Source organism: Dioscorea cayenensis, chromosome 15 (genome assembly GCF_009730915.1).
Source record: "Dioscorea cayenensis subsp. rotundata cultivar TDr96_F1 chromosome 15, TDr96_F1_v2_PseudoChromosome.rev07_lg8_w22 25.fasta, whole genome shotgun sequence".
Classification (NCBI taxonomy): Eukaryota; Viridiplantae; Streptophyta; class Magnoliopsida; order Dioscoreales; family Dioscoreaceae; genus Dioscorea; species Dioscorea cayenensis.
This window is the reverse complement of record NC_052485.1, coordinates 13,171,574-13,187,893: the sequence shown is the minus strand read 5'-3', so window position 1 is coordinate 13,187,893 and position 16,320 is coordinate 13,171,574. Positions and strand designations below refer to the sequence as shown.

Below are 16,320 nucleotides of genomic sequence, written 5' to 3'. Positions count from 1 at the left end.
GGACTACCCACTCACCGGGGTACTTTATTACTTTGACAACCCGTACACTTAGGGTACACACACGCAAAGGGTGTGTCAAGTTTTTAGCGCCATTACCAAGGAATAGGTGTTTTGGAAGCATTTTGCACTTTGCTATGTTAGCTATTTATCACTTGTTTTATTTCACATTTTCTTATTCTTCCATCGTTCTGATTTGTTTTTCTCTCTTTGGTTGCTGCTCCAGGTTTTGACTGGAGGAAACCCTTCGACATTCGTTGAAGGCGATTCGGATATTAGAAGAAGAATTTATAGAATTGGGAAAGAACTTGTATAGGCACAGTCAAATCAAACTGAGATAGAAGGTGAAGGGTCTAATAATATGGTAAAACAACATAAGTAGCAGAGGACACTCTCAAATTATGCCAGACCCGCAGTTCTTGGCACCCAATCCAGTATTATGCAGCCACCGATTATAGCTCAGAGTTTTGAGCTCAAAACAGGCTTCATCCAGATGTTACAGCTGTCAGCATAGTTTAATGGTTTGGACGATGAGGATCCAAAAACAATCATATTGAGAATTTCTTGGAAGTGTGCGACATGCTCAAGATTAATGGAGTAATGGATGATGCTATCTAGTTGAGGGCCTTCCCATTTTCCTTGAAAGGGAGTGCAAAGCTATGGCTACATTTATTACCTAGAGCATCGATCACTACATGGGAGGAGATGGTAGAAGATTTTCATGGCCGATATTTCTCTCTCAGAAAATCTGCGAAGCTTAGGAATAAGATATCTTCTTTTGTGTAAACGGAATTGGAGTCTCATTTTAAGACATGTGACAGGTTCAAGGAGATCCTGCGGAAATATCCTCAACATGGGTTTCCCGAGTGGATGATTATTCAAAATTTTTATAGTGGTTTGAACCCAAGCACAAAGAAATTACTAGATGCTGAAGCAGGAGGTACCTTAGGAAGCAAGACCCCTGAAGAATCCCGACATCTCATCGAAGAAATTGCTATGAATAGTTATCAGTGGAACACACGGGACAGAAAGAAGGTGGCCGGACTTCATGAGATTGATGTAGTCACATCATTAGCGGCCCAGCTTGAGTCATTGAGCAAGAAGTTAGACCCTCTAACTTCTCCTAGAGTGGAGGCCGTGATGAGTTGCACTGGGTGTGAGGGAGGACATGAGCCATTTGATTTCCCAATTTTGATTGGTGGTACCACTTCTGTGTAACAGGTTTATTTTATAGGTACTGTAATGAGAGGGCAAGAAAATCTATATAGCAACACTTACAATCCGGGGTGGAAGAGCCACCCAAACCGTTCTTGGAGTAATCAAGGGTAATAGAAGACTATGGCACCACCGGGTTTCTAACAACAACAACTAGCCCCAAACAAGGAGAATAGAGTTTCAGTGTTGAAAAATAGGATGACCGATTTAGAGAAGGCCTTGACCAAGTTCATTTAATTGTCAGATACAAGATTTCAATCTGTTGAAGCCACACTTCGCAACCACACCACATCATTGCACAACTTGGAGAACCAAGTGGGACAAATTGCTAAGTCATTCTCACAAAGACCTCAGGGGAGTTTACCTATCAACACAGAGACCAATCCAAGAGAGTATATGAATGCGATCACTTTGAGAAGTGGTTGTGAAGTTGAGAGTAGGCTCCCTAGTGAGAAGACCAATGTTGAGTTGCCCGAGGTTGTGGAGGTTGAGGAGAGAGCAAAAAAAAGGAGGTGGCACCCCTACCTTACAAGCCAAGAGTCCCTTATCCTTCAAGATTGAAGAACGACCAAAATGATGAGCAATATAAGAAGTTCTTGGGTCTTTTCAAGCAGTTGCACATCAACATTCCATTTGTGGAGGCGTTGTCTCAAATACCACGCTATGAAAAGTTTCTCAAAGACCTCTTGACCAACAAGAGGAAGTTGGAGAAGAGTGCATCTGTGAGCTTAGATGCTTCATGCTTGGTGGTGTTGCAAAAGAATATGTCAAACAAGAAGAAAGACCACTGAAGCGTCATCATTCCGTGCAATATTGGTAATTTAGGTAAAGAGAAGGCATTGGCAGACTCAGGGGCTAGTATCAATGTCATGCCTTACTAATTCTTTCAGAAGCTAGGCTTGGGAGAGCCTACGTCTACTCGGATGAGACTTCAATTAGCCGACCAAACAGTTAGACATCAGAGGGGTATCATTGAAGATGTACTTATGAAAGTCAACAAGTATATATTTCCTATGGACTTTGTGGTATTGGATGTTGATGAGGATGTCGAGGTTCCATTGATACTTGGGAGGCCATTCTTGCGCACTTCCAAGGCTCTCATTGACATGGATGGTGGGGAGTTGACATTGACAGTTGGTGATGACAAGTTGACATACTGCCTCACCGAAGCCCTGCGATATTCTCTTGATTTTGATGATACTTTGTATTTTCTTGACCCTACTTATCAGTTAATTGATGAATACATGCAGGAAATGATGTGTTCCAACCAATATGAGGGTTTCCTAGATCAAGAGGTGGACAATGAAGATGTTTTGACACTTAGTCAAGAGGACAAAGTTGCAACCTACCTTGGGGATCATGAAGCCGATGATAAAAAGATGAAGCGAGCAAGGAGACATCACAAGAAGTACCCTAGGACTAATGGGGATATGCAAGAGTGGAGTAAGGGTGATGAACCCTTGTGTGGTAACAAGCTTGATAGTTCTCTCTCTAGCTTGAAAAGATTATGTGCATCGTGTTTTCCACTTGTAGGTAAGAGGGCAACCTTCATCTATGAGCTCCTGTGACATAAGGTCAGGTACATCAAGCTTAGTGACGTTAAACAAGCACTTCTTGGGAGATAACTCATGTCTTTATCGCTTTTCTAGAATTTAGTTTAATACTTGCATGAATAAGAGCTTGAGTGTTGGTGTGTTGACTTTTACAAGCTATTGCTGTGTTTTTCTCATGGATTGTGGGTGTTTTAGTGTGCTAAATCGTGATTGGAGAAGTTTCTTGGTCATTTGAGCATGTTTTCCATGGTTCTATGGTTAATTTTTCATAGTATATATAGGCTCTACTTGTGTATAATTTGCAGAAATTTTTTCCGCATAGTCTGTAATTTTTTCTAAGTCATCCAAAGAAGACACACGGCAGTGTGGAATTTCCACACAGCCGTGTGTCTCCATTCAGAGATCAATTTCTCCATCCCGAGAAGACACATGAGTGTGTGAATGCCCTGTGAACAAACTTGTGATGGTCACATGCTCGTGTGGAATTTCCACATGGGCATGTGAATCTCTGCATAATTCTCTAACTCCATCCCGAGAAGACACAAGGGCGTGTGAATACCCCTGTGGATGACCCTGTGAATGGCACAAGGGGGTAATTTTCACATACCCGTGTGAAACTATACAGAGACTTCTCCTCCATCCTGAGAGCACACAGGGACGTGTGAGTGCCCCTGTGAGTACCCCTGTGAATATCCACATGCTCATGTGGAATTTCCACAGGGGCGTGTGGAACACTTAGCCATTTTCTTAGGAAGACAGAGAAGCCACAGGGGCGTGTGGGTGCCCCTCTGAGTCGGGCAAATGGGCGTGGTTAATTTCCACACACAAGTGTGGATGTGTTCAGAGGCGAAAAGTTCTAACCAGAGAGCATAAATGGGCGTGTGTCTTCCCTTGTCAGCAACCCTGTGGTTGTCACATGGGCGTGGTTAATTTCCACACGCCCATGTGCACGCACAGAACGCAAGGAGGCGCTGCTTTTCTTTACAACCTACTTACACCTCTTCATTTTATCATTCCCAAATGCTCAAAGAACGCCTCTCCTCACCATCCAGACCCTTCTCCATCTATTTATAGTGATTTGAGTGAGTCTTCCGGCTGCATTCAAAGTTTTCATTCTCATTTCATCGGTAAGCTCCCCTTTCCTTTCGATTAGCCAAAATTTTGATTTCCTTTGCTTTTGGTGTTAATTTTACATCATTTTCATGCTTGAGTGGTTGATGAATGTTTTTAGAAAGTTTTTGAAATGAATTTTTAATGTGTTTCAAGGATTTTGGTAACTTGTCCATGCGGCTTTCACACCTCGTAGATCCACACGGGCGTGTAGAATTTCCACATGACCGTGTGGATTTCAACAAAGTTGTATTTTTGTGTTTAATTGATCGATTTCTCTTCAAATCTTGCAGATATGGCCCCCCAAAATAAAGAAAGTAGCCTGCAAGCATCCGAGAGAGACCTACCTTGAGCTGGAACACATGGAGTTTGCCATCCCTGAGCACCAGGTCCATTTTAAGCGTCTGTCAAAGCTCAAGTTCAACCAGACGCAATTCCCAAACTTGAGTGCACTCAGAAAGATCCAGCTCGAGGATGATATGCCGTTGAGATTGACCAGCTTCTTTCAGTCAGAAGCTGGCACAGATTATTGTTGATTCGAGGGCCGGCTATCCGCATGCTCACCTTGGAGGTGTTAGTGTTATTTGAGTTTGACCGTTCGTACAGCAGCTTCTCTAGCATTGATGCCATTTAGTTCCGTACATTTGGTCAGTACTATAGTATGAGCATCACTCCGTTCAATGTTTTATTTTTGCTTGAGGACAAGCAAAAGCTTAAGTGCGGGGGAGTTTGATAAGTGCTTGTGTATTAGTAATACGAAGTATTCTCCTCTTATATTGAGTATTATATTTCTCAGATTTTATCCCTTATGCATGTGTATTTGTGTTCTTTTGTGCATTTAGGGTTGTGGAGACAATGGTGTAAGAAAGGAACCAAAAGTAGATCGTGGATGCATTTGTTGATGAAGTTCTTGGATTGAACAAACTTGAAGACACAAGTTGTGCTCAAAGACATGTGAGTGTGTGCTAACCTTCATTGTGCTCGAGCGGACACCCAAATTAGAGGGGGCACAAAGGCAGTTAAACTCATGTGTTCTAGCATGTGTAATACTAGCAAGATCTTCGTCAATATGGCTTAGTTGAAGACGCGACGCTATCTACCGCATGTATATGTGCCCATCCATGTGGTCTCAATGAAAAATGTGGATTTGGGAGTATTTTGCCAAAGTACTATAGCAAGAAATTAACTTCTAGAAATTCACATGGGCGTGTGGGAATTTCACATGCCCGTGTGGATGCCCGATTCCAGCCCCTATAAAAGCTGCGATTCAGACATTTTAAGGAATCCTTTTCTCATCTTTTATCCACCTTTGGAAGTGCTCGCGGCTAGGGTTTGGAGAGGCTTTGGCTAGGTCTGTAGAACGTTTCTATGGCCTTCAACATCGCTCGACCAACAGTGTGACATGTTGAAGTAATCCTTAGTGTTGGGTCTTAATTGTGACTTGGGGTCTTTCACCTAGACCAAAGGGTTTGATCTATATTAGGGAATAGGGTTTATCACTTTGAGTCCCCAAATCTTCATGCAACCCCACACAATGTGAGGCATCGAGAGTATCCCTTTCCACCGGGCATAGTATAAGGGTTAGTCACAGTTGACCTTAGGTTTGGGACAATGTGTCTTAGGATTTCCACGACTCATTAGACATCATTTAGGAGATATAATAATTGGTCTTGCACTTGAAACAATAGTCTTAGGGTGAGCAATATCCGGGTGCCCCACTTTCTATAGATTGCCTCTCCTATTATTCTATTGCATCTCTTTCTTCTTTACTTTATTTCTATTTGCATTGATATTGTTCACACCACTCTTAAATCATCTTCACTATAGTTGAATAGCAATTCTTGTGTTTTTGAGCACTATTCCCTGTGGATATAACTACCCACTCACTAGAGTATTTTATTACTTCAATAACCCGTACACTTACGGTACACATGCGCAAAGGGGTGTGTCACTTGCTTTTACATTCAATTTGATTGTTGATTGTACATTGCTCCATGGAGAGCTAAACGCCTATTGGGTGGTTGGACTTGTAAACCCTAGGGTCATATTGTTTCATTGACTAATGTTTTGCTTCTTTAATTGATGTCCTGATTGAGTTTCAATCTTGAATGCTTGTTGTATTGATTTTCCCTTAGAGTGACACTAGGGTTGGGGATCTATCTTGGTAATCCTTGTGGATGAATGACACTCCATTTGGATTAGACAAAGAAAAGTTGGATAGGGTCGAGAGGATGAGTCGAGAGGTAGCGGAAGGCCCCTTTTCCTTTCCGGTGTGATTTATCCTACCACCACATTCCAAGAGTTCTTTGCTATCATGATAGAGTTAAGTGCTAAGAAACAAACTCCACTATGGCTTAATTGAGTGAGCAACAGAGTGAAGTGTTGAAGTAATCCTTAGTGCTGGGGCTTAATTGTGAATAGGGGTCTTTCGCTTGGACCAAAGGGTTAGATCTATATTAGGGAATAGGGTTTATCACTTGGAGTCCCTAGAGCTTTAAGCAACCTTGTAGTTGACCTTAGGTCTGGGACCGTGTGTCTTTGGATTTCCACGACTCATTAAACTTCTATTAGGAGGCATAATTAATAGTCTTGCATTTGAAGCAATAGTCCTAGGGCGAGCAATGTCTGGGTTCCCTGTTTTATTATCGATTGCCTCTCCCTATCCCTATTGCGCTTTCCTTTCTTCTCTTTACATTTATTTGCATTGATATTGTTCACTCACTCATGACTTGTTTTTCACTCTAGCTAAGTAGCATTACTATTTGCTTCTGAGCACTATTCCCTGTACGACTACCCACTCACCCCGGTACTTTATTACTTCGACAGCGCATACACTTGCGATACGCACAAGCAAGTGGAGTGTCATACATTTATAAAATCATGTATAGCCGCAACAACCAAAAATGCGACAAAAACCAAATTGATAACCTGTCATCCATTTTAAATTTTGAAATTTGTCTTTCATTCAAAAGATATCTGTTAAACTTAACTTTCAAATAAAAGAAGAATTAACTAAATTGGATAATCATTTTAAAAGTTTTGGCATATTCAGCACATCTGCATCTACAAATTCATGTGTAGCTACAACAATCAGACTTGAGACACAAACTGATTGCTAACATGTTATTTACTTTGAATTTCAAAATTTATTCTACATCAGAAAGATATATGTTGAACTTAAAATTCAAATAAAAGAACAATCAACTCAACTGGACAATCATTGAAAAAGTAATGACTGATTCAGTGTAGCTGCATCTATTAAGTCACGTATAGCTACAACAGTCAAACCTGTAACAGAAACCAGATTGATAACCTTGCATCCATTTTGAATTTAAAAATTTTTCCTTAATAAAACAATAGATGTTGAAATTAAATTTCAAATAAAATAAGAATTAACTCAATTGGGAAAAAAATTAAGGAAGTGATTAACATCCTGTGCAGCCTCTATAATCAGACCTACGATAAAAACTAGATTGGTAACCTGTCATATATTTTAATTTGAATTTTTTTCCTCCATAAAAAAAGATAGATATTGAACTTCAAATTTATATAAAATAGGAATCAACTCAATTGAAAATTAAATTATAATGTTATAGCGAATTATGTATAGCTGTGCCCAAAAACTCACATGCAACTTATACAATCAAGCACGCAAAAAAAATGAGATTGTTAATCTGTCATCCATTTTGTACTTAACTTTTCAATAAAATAAGAAACAGCTCAATTAGACAATAAATTAGAAAGTTATAACTGATTCAGCATAGCTACATCAATTAACTTATGTATAGCTGCAGCAATCACACTTGCAAAAAAACCTGATCTACAACTGGTCATCCATTTTGACTTTCAATTTAAATTTAACATAAAATAAGAATCAACTCAATTAGACAATAATTCAAAAAGTGATGGATGCTTCAGCATAGCTAGATCTATAAACTTATGTATAGCTACAACATTTAGACCTACAACTCAAACAAGATTACAAACCTGTCATCCATTTTGATTTTAAAAATTTGTGCTCCATCAAAAAGATTGATGTTGAATAGAATTTTTAAATAAAAAAAAAATAAAAAAACTCAACTTGATTATAAATTAGAAACTTATGACTGACTCGGCGTAGCCGCATATACAATAACTAGACCTGTGACAAAAACCAGGTTGCTAACCTATCATTAATTTTGAATTTAAATTTTTTTACCTTCATTATGAAGATAGTTGTTGAATTGAACTTTCAAATAAAACATGAATCAACTCAATTGGACAATAAATTTGTAAGTTATGACTGGTTCAGTGCAGCTACATCTTTAAGTTCATGTATAGCAGCAACAATCACACCTGTGACACAAACCAGATTGCTAACCTAATATCCATTTTGAATGTTAAAATTTTCCCACATCAAAACAATAGATGTTGAACTTAAATTTCAAATAAAGTAGGAATTAACTTAATTGAATAATAAGTTAAAAAGTTATGGCTGATTCAGCGTAGCTGTATCTATAAACTATTGTATAGCTACAACAATCAAACTTGTGACAATACCTAGATTGCTATTTTTCCATCCATTTTGAATTTAGAAATTTATCCTTCATCCAAAAGATAGATGTTGAACTTATATTTCAAATGAAATAAAAATCAACTTAGTTGGAAATAGATTAGAGAGTTTTGACTGATTCGGTATAGCTACGATTATGAACTCAGGTGTAGTGCATACAATCAGAACTTTGACTCAACACTAATTGGTAACCTATCATCCATTTTGAATTTCAAAGTCTGTCCTTCATCAAAAAAGTAGATGTTGAACTAAACTTTCAAATAAAACATGAATTAACTTAATTGGGCAATAAATTAAAATGTTATTATTGTTTAAGTGTATCTGCATCTATAAACTCATGTATAGCTGTAACAATCAGAACTACAACACAAACTAGATTGATAACCTGTAATCCATTTTGAATTTCAAAATTTAACCTTCATAAAAAAGATATATGTTGAACTTAACATTCAAATAAAAGAATAATTAATGGACTGGACAATAATTTAAAAAGTTATGCTGATTTAGCACAGCTACATCTATAAATTCATGTATAGCTACAACAATCAGACCAATGACACAAACCTGATTACTAACATGTCATCCACTTTGACTTTCAAAATTTATCCTACATCTAAAAGATAAATGTTGAACTTAACTTTCTAATAAAAGAACAATCAACTCAATTGGATGATAATTTAAAAAGTGATAAATAATTCAGTGTAGCTGAATTTCATAAACTCATGTATAACTACAACAATCAGACCTATGATAGAAAAAAAACTAGATAATAAGATTAAATTATAATGTTATGGTGGATTCCGTATAGCTATAGCCAAAAACCCACATGCAGCTTATGCCATCAGACCTGCGAAAAAAACTAGATTGTCATCCAATCGACTATTTTGTATTTAACTTTCAAGTAAAATAAGAATTAGCCCAATTGTACAAAAATTAGAAAGTTATGACTTATTCAGCATAGATGCATCTATAAACTCATGTATAGCTACACCAATTAGACATGCGAAAAAAAAAACTTATCAATAACCAGTCATCCATTTTGAATTTCAAAATTTATCCTTCATCAAAAACATAGATGTTCAACTAGAATTTCAATTAACACAAGAATAAACTCAATTGAACAATAAATTAGAAAGTTGTGACTAATTTAGCATAGCTACATACATAAACTCTTGTATAGCTACAATAATGAGACATGTGGCAAAAACCAAATTGCTAACCAATCATCCATTTTGATTTTCAAAATTGTACTTCATCAAAAACATAGATGTTAAACTAAACTTTCAAATAAAATATGAATCAAATCAATTGGACAATAAATTAAAAATTTATGATTGATTCACCGAAGTTGCATCTATAAACTCATGTATTACTACGACAATCACAGGCGCGGCATAATCCAAATTGCTAACCTATCATGCATTTTGAATTTTAAAATTTGACCTCCATCAAAAAGATAGATGTTGAACTTAATTTTCAAATAAAATATGTATCAATTCAATTGGACAATTAATTAGAAAGTTATGAATGATTTTATGTAGCTGCATCTATAAACTCACATATATCTACAACATTTAGACCTACGAAACAAACTAGATTGATAACCTATCATCCATTTTTAATTTCAACCTTTATCCTTCATCAGAAAGATAGATGTTGAACTTAGCTTTCAAATAAAACATGAATCAACTTAATTGGACAATAAATTAGAAAGTTATGGCTGATTCAGTATAGCTGCGCTTATAAATTTGGGTGTGGCTACTACAATCAGACCTGCGACAAGATCCAGATTTCTAACATGTCATGCATTTTGAATTTTATAATTTTTCCATCATCAAAACAATAAATATTAAACTTAGCTTTCAAATAAAATAAGAATCAACAAAATTAGACGATAATTTAGAAAGCTATGGCTGCTTCAATGTAGCTATATTTGTAAACTAATATATATCTTCAACATTTAAACCTGTGACCCAATCCAGGTAGCTAACTTGTCATCCATTTAGAATTACAGAATTTGTACACCATCTAAAAGATAGATGTTGAATTTCACTTTCAAATAAAATAAGAATAAACTTAATTGGATAGTAAATTAGAGATTTTTAAGTGATTCAATGTAGCTGCATTTATAAAGTCATGTATTGCAACAACAATCAAACCTGCAACAGAAACCAGATGGGTAACCTGTGATCCATTTCAAATTTCAAAATTTGTCCTCCATCAAAAAGATATGTGTTGAACTTAACTTTCAAATAAAATACGAATCATCTCACTTTAACAATAAATTAAAAAGTTATGATAGATTTAGCATAGTTACATATGTATAATCATATATAGCTACATCAATCAGACCTGCGACAAAAACCAGATTGCTACCCTATCATCCATTTTGAATTTTAAAATTTGTCCTCCATTGAAATAATAGATGTTGAACTTAGCTTTCAAATAAATAAACTTAAGTTTAGCTTCTATAATCAGACCTATGACAAAAACCAGGTTGCTAATCTATCAAGCAAATTGTGTCAAAAAGATAGATGTTGAATTTAACTTTTAAATAAAAGAAGAACCAACTCAATTAGATAATAAGATATAAAGCTATGGCTCATTCACTATAGTTGCGCCTATAAACACATATGTAACTTCTATAATAAGTCTTGCGACAAAAACTAGATTTCTAACCTATCATTCATTTGAATTTGAAAATTTAACCTCCACTGAAAAGATAGTTGTTGAACATTACAATAAAATAAAAAAGAATAAACTCAATTGGATAAAAAATTAGAAAGGTATGACTAATTCAGAGTAGATGTATCTATAAACTCATGTTTAGCTACAACAATCAGCCTTGCGACAAAAACTAAATTGCTAACCTTCATCCAATTTGAATTTCAAAATTTATCCTCCATTGAAAAGAAAAATGTTGAACTTAGCTTTTGAATAAAATAAGAATCAACTTAATTGATCACTAAATTAAAAAGTAATTGCTGACTCGGTATAGTTGAACCTATAAACTTGGAGGCAGCTTCAACAATCAGACTTGCGATAAAAACCAGTTTGGTAAACTATCATCCATTTTGAATTTCAAAATTTGTTCTCATCTAAAAGATAGATATCAAAAAAGAAGAAAATTAATTGTATAATAAATTATAAAGTAATGACTGATTCAGCATAGTTGCGCCTATAAGCTCATATATAGCTACAACAATCAAACCTGCGACGGAAACCAAATTGTTAACATGTTATCCAAATTGTTAACCTTTCAAATAAAATAAGAATCAACATAACTATGCCTATAAACTCAATTGAAGTTAATTCAAGCAAGCCAGCGACTAAAATTGGATTGCTAACCTGTCATTTATTTTGAATTTCAAAATCTTTCTTTCATCAAAAAGATAGATGTTAAACTAAACTTTCAAATACACTAAGAATTAACTCAAGCTTTTTCAATAAACTATAAAGTTATGACTGATTCAGTCATGCTCCATCAATAAACTCATGTATAGCTACAATAATCAGACATCTGACACAAACCAAATTGCTAACATGGCATCTATTTTGAATATTATTATTTTTCCTGTATTGAAAAGATAAATGCCAAACTTAAATTTCAAATAAAATAAGAATCAACCTAATTAGATAATAAATTAGAAAGTTATGGATGATTCGGTATAGCTGCAACTATAAACTCAGGTGTAGTGTCTACAATCATATCTGTGATAAAAACTAGATTGTTAACTTGTCATCCATTTTGAATTTCTGAACTTGTGCTCCATCAAAAAGATAGAAGTTGAACTTAACTTTCAAATAAAGCAAGAATCAACTCAACTTGACAATAAATTAGAAGTTATGAATCATTCAGCATAGCTGCATCCATAAACTCATGTATAGCTACAACAACCAGACCTTCGACAAAAACTAGATTGCTATCTTTTCATCCATTTTAAATTTCAAAATTTTTCCTTCATTGAAAAGACAAATGTTGAACTGAGTTTCTAGATAAAATAAGAATGAGCTCAACTTGATAATAAATAAGAACGTTATCGCTAATTCAGTTTAATTGCGGCTATAATCTCCGGTGCAATATCTAAAATCTGACTTGCTATAAAACTAGATTGGCAACCTATCATACATTTTGAATTTCAAAATTTCCTTGCATTGAAAAGAAAGATGTTGAGCTTAACTTTCAAATAAAATAAAATTCAACTTAATTGGATAATAAGTCAAAAAGTTATGGCTACGCCTATAAACTCAGGTCAACTTCTACAATCAAACCTACGACAAATACTAGATTGCTAACCTATCCTTTATTGAATTTCAAAAAATATCTACCATCAAAAAGATAGATGTTGAACTTAACTTTTAAATAAAATAAGAATCAACTTAATTGGACAATAAATTAGAAAGTTATGACTGACTTAGCATAGATGTAGCTATAAACTCATGTATAGCTACAACAATCAGACTTGTGCTTCAAACCAAATTGCTAACTTGTTATCCATTTTGAATTTCAAAATTTATCCTTCACAGCAAATATAGATGTTGAACTTAAATTTCAAATAAAATAATAATTAACTCAATTGGACAATAAAATAGAAATTTATGCCTAATTCAGCAGAGCCACATCTATAAACTTTTGTATAGCTACAACAATCAGACTTGCGATACAAACTAGATTGATAACTTGTGATCCATTTTTAATTTCAAAATTTATCTTCCATTGAGAAGATAGATGATGAACTTAACTTTCAAATAAAATAAGAATCAACTCAATTAAAGGATAAATTAAAAAGTTATGACCAATTTGAACTTCAAAATTGGAAAGCTGGATCTATAAACTCATGTATAGCCACAAATATCAGACCTATAAATAAAACTATGTTACTAACCTGTCATCCATTTTGAATTTCAAAATTTATTCTTCATCAAAAATATAGATGTCAAACTGAGGTTTTAAATAAAGTAAGAATTGACTCAATTAGACTGTAAATTAGAAATTTATGACTAATTCATCGCAACTACATCAATAAACTCATGTATAGCTACAACAATCAGACCTTTGACAAAAACATGATTTCTAACCTTTCATCCATTTTGAATTTCAAAATCTTGGTCTTCATAAAAAAGATAGATGTTGTACTAAACTTTAAAACTATATAAGAATCAAATTAATTGGATTGTAAATTAGAACGGTATGGCTAATTCAGTATAATTATGCCTATAAACTCATGTGAAGCTTCTTTAATCAAAACTGTGACAAAAATACGATTACTAAGCCATCATCCACTTTGAATTTAAAAATTTGTCCTTCTCTAAAAGGATAGATGTTGAATGGAACTTTCAAATAAAACAAGAATAAAATCAATTGGACAATAAGTTAGAAAGTTATGACTAATTCAGCACACTTGCATCAATTAACTCATGTATAGCTACAACAATCAGACCTCTGACAAATACAAGAATACTAACCCGGCATCCATTTTGAATTTAAAAATTTCTTCTCAAAAAAAAGATAGATGTTGAATTTAATTCTCAAATAAAATAAGAATCAACTTAATTAGATAATAAATTATAATGCTATGCCTGATTTGTTATAGTTGCCCCTATAAACTAAGGTTCGGCTTCTACAATAACACCAACGACAAATACTAGCTTGCTAAATTGTCATTTATTTTGAAATTCAAAATTTATCCTCGATCTAAAAGATAGATGTTGAACTTAAATTTCAAATAAAATTAGAATGAACTCAATCGGATAATAAATTAAAAAACTATGACTAATTAAGCATGGCAGCGTCTATAAACTCATGTATAGCTTCAATAATCAGACTTGGGAGACAAACCAGATTGTTAGCCTATCATCCATTTTGAATTTTAAAATTTTTCCATCTTAAAAAAAAAATAGATGTTGAACTAAATTTTCAAATAAAATAATTATTTACTTAATCAAATGATAAATTACAAAGTTTCATCCGATTTAGTGTTGCTGTATCTATAAACTCAAGTATAGAGACAATAGTCAAACCTATGACACCAAACATATTACTAACCTATTATCCATTTTGAATTTTAAAATTTGTCCTTCATTGAATAGATAAATGTTGAACTAAAATTTCAAATAAAACAAAGATTAACTCAATTCGACAATAAAGTAGAAAGTTATGACTAATTTAGCACAACTTCATCAATAAACTCATGTATAGCTACAACAATTAGACCTCCAACAAAAACCAGGTTGCTAACCTATCATCCAATTTTAATTTCAAAATTTATCCTCCATTAAAATGATAGACATTGTACATAACTTAAAAATAAAATAAGAATCAACTCAATCAAAAAATATATTAGAAAGTTATGGTTGATTCAGTATAGTTGCGCCTATAAAAGAAGAATCAACTCAATTGGACAATAAATTAGAAATTCATGACTAATTCAGTGTAGCTACATCTATAAACTCATGTTTAGCTACAACAATCAGACTTGCGACAATAACCAGATTGCTAACCTATCATCCATTTTAAATTTCAAAATTGTCCTCCATTGAAAAGATAGATGTTGAACTTGACTTTCAAACAAAAAAAGAATCAACTCAACTAGAAAAAATTAGAGACTTATGACTAATTCAGTGTAGCTACATCTATAAGCTTATATATATCTAAAACAATCACACCTATAACCCAAATAAGATTGCTAACCTATCATCTATTTTGAATTTCAAAATCGGTAATCCATTAAAAAGATAAATTTTAAACTGAACTTTCAAATAAAATAAAAATCAACTTAATTGGACAATAAATTAGAAAGTTATGGATGGTTAGGTATAGTTGCGGTTATAAACTCAGGTGTAGCTTCTACAATCAGACCTGTCACAAAGACCAGATTGCTAACCTGTCATCCATTTTTAATTTCAAATTTTGCCCTCCCTAGAAAAGATAGATGTTCAACTTAACTTTTAAAGAAAGAAAAAGAACTTAATTAGACAATAAATTAGAAAGTTATGACTAATTTAGCGTAACTGCATCTATAAAATCAAGTATAGCTACGACAATAAGACCTACGCTTAAAAGCAGATTGCTAACATGTTTTTCATTTTGAATTTTAAAATTTGTACTTCATTGAAAAGATAAATGTTGAACTGAACGGTCAAATAAAGTAAGAATTAACTCAATTAGATAATAAATTTTAAAGTTATGACTAATTCTGCGTAGTTGCAACAATAAACTTCAATCTCATCATCTGCCCTAAGGCCCACAGACTGGCCCAAGGTTGACCTAAGCTAGATCCAAATTTAATCCGAAGTTAATGTTTGACGGATCAGTCCAAGCCTAACCTAAGCAATCCTTGGATTGGATATGGATATCATTTTTAAATGATGGGTCAACTAGTGGGCCTGCCCTTTTGGACATTTTTTGGGCTAATCAAACAAACTGGCCCATGAGCTGACCCATTGGATTTAATATGAAATATTAGTAAAGAAAATTTTAAAAAAATATCACAAAGAAAATACAATGATAGAATAAATAGGTACCAACCTAGTTGGGATTTAGTCATATTCTAGTGATCCAATATTTTTCTCAAGTGAAATATATAATAATAATAATCATCAATAAACTTATTCATTTGTATTTTTATTTGATTTTATTTTTTTAAATTATCACAAAGATTAATTAATGTTAAAAAAGAAAATAACAACAGGTGATTCGAGTCGAATCCAACGGGCCGATCCTAGCCCGATCCAATAATTGATCCAAAAAGCCAAGACCATGAGCTACGCCATGGGCTTCATATTTAAAATTTGGGCTGGCCTGGTGCGGCCCAAACTATTTATGAGGCTCGTCGGATTTGGGCATGGGTTGGGCCAAAACCTAAATTTTCTGGGCTTGGCCGGCAATACCCG

General features: G+C 34.2%; 1 non-coding gene across 1 annotated transcript; it reads right to left on the bottom strand.

The window, feature by feature from the left end:
• Window positions 1-750: 750 nt before the first annotated feature.
• On the bottom strand, window positions 751-857 carry LOC120278285. The gene has a single exon (XR_005541624.1). It is a non-coding gene; the product is annotated as a small nucleolar RNA R71 (small nucleolar RNA).
• Between the last annotated feature and the right edge of the window lie 15,463 nt (window positions 858-16,320).